Raw genomic sequence first — 8919 nt, 5'->3', positions numbered from 1 at the left:
TTCATTATGCTGGCCTTTGAAGTGCAAAGAATCCCTGATCATCTGCCATGATTTATATGATGCAGACGATAGGGTAGAAGCCATTGGCAATGAAGTGTGAATGCGATTGCTCGAATATAGTTGTGTTATTAAAATATCACTGGTAAATATAAACACGCTTTACAAGAAAGATTCCAGGGTAAACCTTGGGAGGTTAACAGTATACACGATTGGAGCTGAAGTTAAACGAAAGCTGTTCATTTATGCGTTATAACAAAAGAAAGGTTCTAGCATTTTCATTTTATGGTTTAACCTGAATGACCAGTGATGACCAATTAGCTACAAATGTGCTAGAGCCGATACCTATGAGTTAAACTTCGAAACTATGCTAAGTACTAGCTACTCAGGCCTATGCTCATTTTCTTTTTAATTTATTTGAAAACACGATTATAATTTTGTTATTAGAAATAAAGCATATATATATGAAAAACTATGACTGCCATGGCATCAAGATGTACGTCCCTCCTCGAGATTTTTCAGGATTTGCGTCACTGCTTAGAATTCTATGGTGGATGACACAGCTACAGATAGCTTTGAATGATTGCCAGCTTTTAATTGCCTTGAGTGTGAAGGGGAGTTCTTCAAAAGGCACTTGTGCTCTACAATGTGGTACGAACTAATTGGAAAGAGAAAGAAGTGAAAGGCTAGTAGGTTAACCAGATGAATGAATGCTTGGAATTAGGTACCCTTCGTGGAGCAGTTGAAGGGGTTGAGGGATTGGACACACTTTGCATCCTGCTAGGACTAACAACAGCAGTAACAGTTCAAATAATGATGATCACAACACATTTAATTGCATCTCTAACAAATAAATAAATTCTGAGGTTTTACATGCCAAAAGTAGCATCTGATGGAACTCTGCACTTAGTGGAGGACTTTGGATTAACATTGATAACTTCAATTCTTTAACATGCATCTAAACCTACAGATAAGTTATTTTGTTTTTTTAATTTGATTTTGCACCCATCTGAATGCATTAGCTGCAGGAACCTGCAACCTTGTGTTCAGTAGCACACTGCAAAATCCACTGACACGGCAGGTTTTTAAAATATCTTTTTAACTTTTCATATGAAAATTAAAAAAAAAAACACCAGGCCTGCATGGAAAGCGCAGCACGGTCTCGGCAAAAGCTGAAAGAGCGGCATTTCTAGAGACCGTTGTAAACTCTCTTGGGGCTACTAATACAAGTACACTTGCAAGGTACCCACTACGCCATAAATCATAATTTTTGTAAAGTTGGGAAGGACCCACTGGAGTTTCAAGCACCAGCATGGCTCTGTGGTAGAATACTGGGCTGCCATGCAGAAGATTCAGGTTCGAATTCTGTTCCGTGCTGGCTATTTTTTCTTATTTTGCGCAATACCGTTACGGACATCGGCAGTGGCAAACAACTACGGCGCCAAAAGTGGCTGTTGTTGTGATCTCATAACAGCTTTCACTGTAAAAAGAAAAAAGGAGTGATTGACGAGGCTTAATTCACTGTTACAACAGATTGACCTGGCTGTTAAGCACAGCTGCTCAGCACTACATTTCAGCAGCACACGGTTGCACAACTGCACAATTCATGAAGTCTATCCAGGTCTGCTTAGATCAGACTTCACGAAATGTTACTTAAACAGGTTTAATGCAAAATTTTTATTCCGATTTTCCTTTCGTGCTTAATTTGTCATGTGGAACGAGTGACACTCTGCCTACATGAAATCCGGATGGTTGTGATCAATGGATAGCAAAGGAATGGAATTGAGCAAAAGAAATTTAGATGTTATACAGAGACTAATTCATAATATATGCAAGCCAGCGAAATGTGCATCACAGAATGGTGCTTTTCAGTATTTTGAAACAATCTTGAAATTCAGTGGTGTGCAAGACCGCACCAAACTACGAAGATCCATTAATTGAGAATTTATGCCATTGTCTTTAAGACTATTTGGTGTCTCTAGAAACTTCTGAATGTGTAACCAACCGACTAACATGGATATAAGCTATATGACTTTATATGTGTATATATACGTCCTTTTAGAACAACAGTTTGGCAAATGACTTTTTTTTTTGCAACATAAGCATTCATACACACACGTGAATAAAACAATGGTATGAAATAAAAAACAAACAAACGAGGTGTGTGAGTGCCTTCTTACTGCATGTTTCTTTGCTTTCTAAGGAATTAAGGACACCATTTATCTTTTCACATTATAATTGTAGGCACTGTGCCTTCCTTGCAAGTTACAGTGGCGGACGTCACATGTACTGACATGCCATTTCGAATTTCGTTTTGACCCCATCAAGAACCTCGGAGCGACATAACTCTTGTCTGCTGTCTATTTTTTGCTTCCTCCATGGCATCGATGACAGCAAGTTCCTGAACGTTGACAGCCTGCAGCCACTAAAAGGTTGCATGGAGTGGTATGATGATCTGGGTTCAGATCATCATGCCATTGTCTGGCTGGGCTCATCAATGTGGATTCACAGCTGGACCTACTAATAAATTACCATGTAGCGTTTTCCAGTGAGTCATATTTGGAGAACAGTTGTGTCATAACATCGCAGTGTGTAATTAGGGCTCCGTGTTTTCGGATAAATCCGAAAAATCTGATAAACACTCGCCGGTGAAATTTTTGACAATTCGGATTTATCCGATAAACTCTGATTGTAAAAGGGCATTTTCAACGTTCAAAGGGCATTTTCAAAGCTAAGAATCATCAATCGAAAGGAGCGCACCTCCATCAGCGGCAGCAACCTCCTAAAATATGCTTTTGTCTATTACAAGCTTTAATGTTAATGAGCACTAACAAACAATAATGCCAAGGAGGCATTATTGGCATTGTTGTCTGTTAGTGCTCATTAATATTGTGTATAACAAAGAAAAACGAGCCCTAAAATTAACAAAGCTTTAATGTTGTAATACGAAAAAGACGTAGGGGTTTTGTATTCAAGTATTTGTGCTTGTATGTATATGTTTAGTAGTGTTTGCTGTCGGGCTAATTGGTACATGACTGAAGTTGAATTGATGGCAAATGCTTGGACAGGGACGAAGAACACAGGACATGGACAAGCGCACACTCGCAACTAAAGTTTATTCTTCCAAGAGCTCTGCTTCGCAACCCTCAAGCATGCGCACAAGACCAAAGAAAGTAAAGTAACATAATCTCTAGAAACACCTCTTAATCAAATCCTATCAACCAGAAAGCTATACTCATTCTGATAAATAGTCACGGAAGGAACACTGATGCAATGATCGCCACATTTCTGCATGTACATAGCCTCAGCCAGTTCCCGAGCGACCTTGTCTTTACTCTTCTGCAAAATGCATGCGTCGCCCAGCAGTGGTTCACACTTGCATTCATAGGTGGAGAGTACGGGAGGGCTGGGGGGCTTGGGCCCCCCGGGATGGCTCTATGGGGGGCAGAGCCCGCCCTGGCGCCTGCCCGAGAAATTTGTCAAGATCTTGGCTTAGGTCCCCGTCCACTGACAACGAACTGTTGGCCGTCCTGTCTGCTAGCTATTTCACAGGGGGCTGTTTATGCCCACTTCTTTTTCATTTCAGGCTTTTAAAATTTGGATCATGGACCAGTGACGAGTGAAACATTCAGCTGAAAATGCCCCTCAAACGGATTTTTACGTGCAGAATATGTTGAGTCTTGAATCGTGTAGTGACTGGTTTTCAGAAAACAGAAATGCTACTGAGAATATAAAGCAATCCCAACACAATCAGTCAGGGAATGTTTTCGCACAGACTTGCTCTCCAATAAAAAAGGTAATTTCCTGGTTGTCTACAAAGACGTACACTTCCACATGCCTGCCCATAAAAGTTGCCCAGAGAAGATGGTACACATTTTTCATTTCACAGCAAAGGGTTTTACTGCCAGTTCGGTGACCTAAAAGCAGCTCAAATACTCGTCCAGAAAACAACTTTCGACGGAAAAATTCGTAACCCAGCTTTGCACTTGGTCTCGTGGTAGCAAATGGCATTTTCTATCATCTAATAATTATTTTTGGCCATCTTAAATTCTATATTCAGTGGCATAATTAAAGCTTCCTGTGCCAGCATTAGCCCATTCTCTCCTGCCATGTTTTAACAAAGTAAGTAAAGCCTGTCAAAAAAATAATTCTGCAGATCCCATGCATGGTCAGAATCGATTTTATGCGATGCAGCGAGCGAGTAGCAGCCTATACGACCTTTTTCGCCTTGAGCCAGGCACTACAAAGTGGATTGATGTTCCTGTGTAACTTGAAAAATAAATCTAGAGTCTCCCACTAGCTATCTTAATATAATGATACAGCGGTGTCGGCGACTAAGAGACTAAAGCTGTATTAAATTCTTTAATTTGGAAGTCAGGCTCTCTCTCTCTCGCTATATATATATATATATATTGTACCGGTGCACATCGGCGCCCGCTCTGTGCCAGCGAGAGTGAAGACGATGACGTTCGTGTGTTGCGCGCTCGGTCTGTTTTTCTGTGCTGACGCTGTCTCGCATTTGTGACCCTTGTGCAAGGCGCCGTGCCGAACCTCTTTAGAAGAACCCCCCTGTTGCATTTGGTGGAGGTGGAGGTATATATATATATATATATATATATATATATATATATATATATATATATATATATATATATGTGTGTGTGTGTGTGTGTGTGCACATACAAATTCGCACACGAACGTCATCGTCTTCACTCTCGCTGGCACAGAGCGGGCGCCGATGCGCACCGGTACAATCTATATATATATATATAGGTATACACGTGTGTGTGTGGAGAGAGAGTGAGGAAATGTAGAAGAGCCAGTGCGGCCCCCGCCCCCTCCGGGAAAATGAAAACTCTCCGCCTATGCTTGCATTCCTTACAGTGATACGGCAAATGAGATGCTGTCCGATTTCTGATCGACAAGGCATGCTCTGCTAAGCAGTCAGTGATACACCGGCCAGTTGGGCCAATGTATACCTTGCTGCAGCTCAGCGGAATTTTGTACACAACACCAGTTGAACATTTCATGAAACGCGTTTTCTTCGTGTGTTCTTTTTTGCAATTGGGCTTCTTAGCAGACGACACTCGAGCACAAATACGAGGAAGTTTTCTAGGAGCCGAAAGTACTACCAGTACGTTATACCTAGAAACCACATTTTTCAAGGAATGAGCTACTCTGTGTATGTAGGAAATGACGACTGGATGAATCTTCTTATCGCTTCCTTGGATTCACTTCCCGCCGAACTTTCTTTAGTAATGCTTCGCATACAGAACCTAAAAGAAAGGAAGGGAAACCCGCAGAAACAAGCCTAGAAATCAGAGCTGTGCGAATAGCAAAAGTTTGGGTGCGAAGCGAATTCGAATATTGAAGTGCGAGTGCGAATCGAATCGAATATTTTTCAAATATTTCTCGAATATTCCTAGAATATTTTTCTAATACTTCGAAGCGAAATTGAAGAAAAAGTTAGAGAGGATTCCTAAGCTTATTCTTATGAGATAGCAACATGAAAGTGTTTCTTTTCGCTAGGTTGATGAAGCACTGGCGGGGTGGTGTTTCATAGTTGTCTTATCAAGAATGAGGCAATGTAGAGGCCGAATTGTATTTATGTACATGATTTGATGCAACCAAAGTGTTGCCGACAACACTTTACACGTGATAGGCAACGATGCCATTTCCTCAGCCTATCCTCCTCTTTCAACTTCTGTGGAAGCCCAACAGATGTGGTGGACAAGGGTGTGCTCCCTTCAAGTCCGGAGTTCCAAATCTGCCTCGTAGACGTCGATATACAAGAACATCTGAAATTTTGGACGCTAAAAAGCTTCGGCTTCCGATTTTTCGGAATTCCTGCCCATATTTCAGGTCCAAATCAGCAGGCCCCACCTCTGCCACATCTTTCATCTCCATGTTGGAACCAGCGTTTTCTTGAGTTAGTACATTTGCCACCGTAGCAGAGCTTGAAAGGCAGCTTTGCCGCAGTGCCGGGGTGTAATGAGGTGAAGCATATCGGAACTCTATAGGGACCACTTCCAATCGGACGTTGGCTGTGTCTTGGCAAAGCTAAACCGTAACGGAGCTTGAAAGGCAGCTTTGCCGCAATACCGGAGTGTGATGGGTTAGGCATACTGAAAATCTAGGGACCACTTCCAATGGGACGTTGACTGTGTCTTGGCATAGTTCGACTGTAACGGAACATGAGAGGCAGCTTTGCTGCAATACCGGAGTGTGATGAGGTGAAGCATATTGAAAATCCAGGGACCACTTTCAATCGGTCGTTGACTGTCTCTTGGCAAAGTTCGACCATAACGGAGCTTGAAAGGCAGCTTTGCCGCCATACCGAGGTGTGATGAGGTGAAGCACACTAAAAGTCTAGGGACCACTTTCAATCGGACGTTGACCGTCTCTTGGCAAAGTTCGACCGTAACGGAGCTTGAAAGGCAGCTTTGCCGCAATACAAGAGTGTAATGAGGCGAAGCATATTAAAAATGTGAAGGGATCAATTTCAGTCGGACGTTGACTGCATTTGTTTTCGGGAAGTTCGAATAGCTCGAATAGTAAAATTCCAGTGCGAATCGAATCGAAAAGCAAACACTATTCAAAAAATATTCTAAATTTGGAATATTCGCACACCCCTACTAGAAATTTGTGATTCGAAGCCTTTTTGAACAGCGTGGGTACAGGACTTATTTAGTGCCATCTGCAAACTAGCAGTGGCTGTCGCTCTCTTCACAGTCTTTGAATGGGCGGAGTGAAATGTCAAAAAATCCTTCTGGGCACGGGGGTGATACATCCAACACACATGGTCTTCGTTAATCGTGAAAAGAATATCTAAAAATTGCAGTTTGGCAGGTTGATAGGATTTGATTAAGTGGTGTTTCTAGAGATTATATATGTTATTTTACTTTCTTTGGTCTTGTGCGCACGCTTGAGGGTCGCGAAGCGGAGCTCTTGGAAGAATAAAAGGTCCATTCGATTCACCCTGCACTACCTGAACTGGTTCATGGTGGTGACGTCTGAGTTCCGTCGTCGTGCAGGGCATGTGCAGGGAACGTTTCAGAAGGTGCAGCAGCAACGAGATGCCGAAACGAATACGAGAGTGCAGATGTCGTGCAAGCCCTCTGCTACGGTCGGCTGTCTCGCGAACTGTGGAGGTTGTGATTCGTAAAAGTGGCCGCCGCTTACGCTGCCTGGCATTTCAAACTACCGGAAAACATTCACTGAAGTATTCGTTGGGCGCCGTTAAAACAGCCACGAATGCAGTCGGCTGCGTCGTCTGCTGCGGGTACAGCCATCTTGTGCTGCACGGACTCGGCACTACCTCACGAGTAAGTGCAGGGAATTCGTGAACTGGTCTTGCACGACGGCTGCACTTTTTCGAAACGAATACCGCGGTGCCGACGCCGCCATGTTGAACTCGTGAAACGAATGCCGGAGTGCAGCGCCACCGTGAACCGGTTCACGAAGTGCAGGTGAAACGAATGGACCTAAAATTTAGTTGCGAGTGTGCGCTTGTCCACGTCCTGTGTTCTTCGTCCCTGTCTGGGAATTTGCGCTATCAATTCAACTTCTTCCAGACATCTAAAATACACTTAGTGTTTAGTGTGTTTGCATGTTTTCGTGTTCAGATATCATTTCATCTAAGATTTCGGAATATTGAGAATAATAGTAATAATAGGTTCTTTATCTTTCATCAAGAAGATGAGGGATGCTGGTAGACGAAGCTCAGAAGCAGCTTGACTAGCTCCTGCCCCCCCCCCCCCCCCCCTCCAAAGTACACTTTGGGTAGTTTACAGCAGTGCACATCAACAGCCTTATTAACAGGGTAAATTAACAGGAAGTTAGAAAATATGAAAGGATTATGCAACGCATTTTCATTGGAAATAAAATCAATAAGAACACATAACCAAATTTCAGAGAATTAGAGATTTATAAACTCCGATAAATGCCAAATTTCCTCCCAAAAAATAAACTCCGAATAAGCTCCGAAAAATCATCCTCCAAATTTCATGAAAAATAAACTCTGAAAACACGGAGCCCTATGCATAATACATGGAGTTATAACAATGCATTACTTCGGGAATCTTGATTCCTAATTCATCCTGCACGTGAGACTCCTGCAAAATCAGTGCTTGTGTCCTTTAGTAGCAGTGCCAAACCTGGTTGGTTGTGGTGGCGCTTGTTTACTTTATTTGTAAGCTTGAGCAGTCGCTTGGCAAAAGTTAACTTGATACAGAAAGTTAGCTTTCGGTGCCCGCAGCATGTCCGCACGTTGGTTTGCGAGCTATGATATATGGCCTTGGCTAGAGTGTACCTTGGCTATGACATGCGAAGCTCTAAACAGTGGTGCTGTTTAAGCTTTTGGTTGGGCCATGGAGTGTTAATAGAAGATCATCATCATGAACGGGGTCTAGTTACACGTGCGCCCGGCGCACGCTCTCCCGCTGCGCCGATTTGTCCGGCGTGGGGTGTAATAACTCGGATGGGCGAGAGAGCGATTACAGAGAGAGAGAAAAAGAAGGAAAAATAAAAGAAAGACAAAGAGAAAGAAGGGGAAGAAAGAGGAAAAAATAAATAAATAGAGAGAGAGAATAAAGAGACAGAAAGAAACAGACACAGAAAAGAGATAGAGAAAACAGAAAGCAAGAGAGAAAGAAATAGAGGTAGAAAGAATTAAAGAGAAAGAAAGGGAAGAAAGAGATAAAAAGAAGTAGACACAAAAAAAGATAGAAAAGACAGAATGAGAGACGAAGAAAGAGGAAGCGAGAAGTATAGAGAGAAAGGGGAGAAAGCGAAAAAAAGATAGAGACAGAGAGATAAAGACATGGAAGGAAACAGAGACAATAAAGAGACAGAAAAAAACAGAGAGAAAGAGAACGGCACGAAGACAGAAAGAAAAAAAAATAAAGAGAAGGAAGGCCACGT

Source organism: Rhipicephalus sanguineus, chromosome 1 (assembly GCF_013339695.2).
Source record: "Rhipicephalus sanguineus isolate Rsan-2018 chromosome 1, BIME_Rsan_1.4, whole genome shotgun sequence".
Lineage (NCBI taxonomy): Eukaryota > Metazoa > Arthropoda > Arachnida > Ixodida > Ixodidae > Rhipicephalus > Rhipicephalus sanguineus.
Note: the sequence above shows the minus strand (reverse complement) of the source record.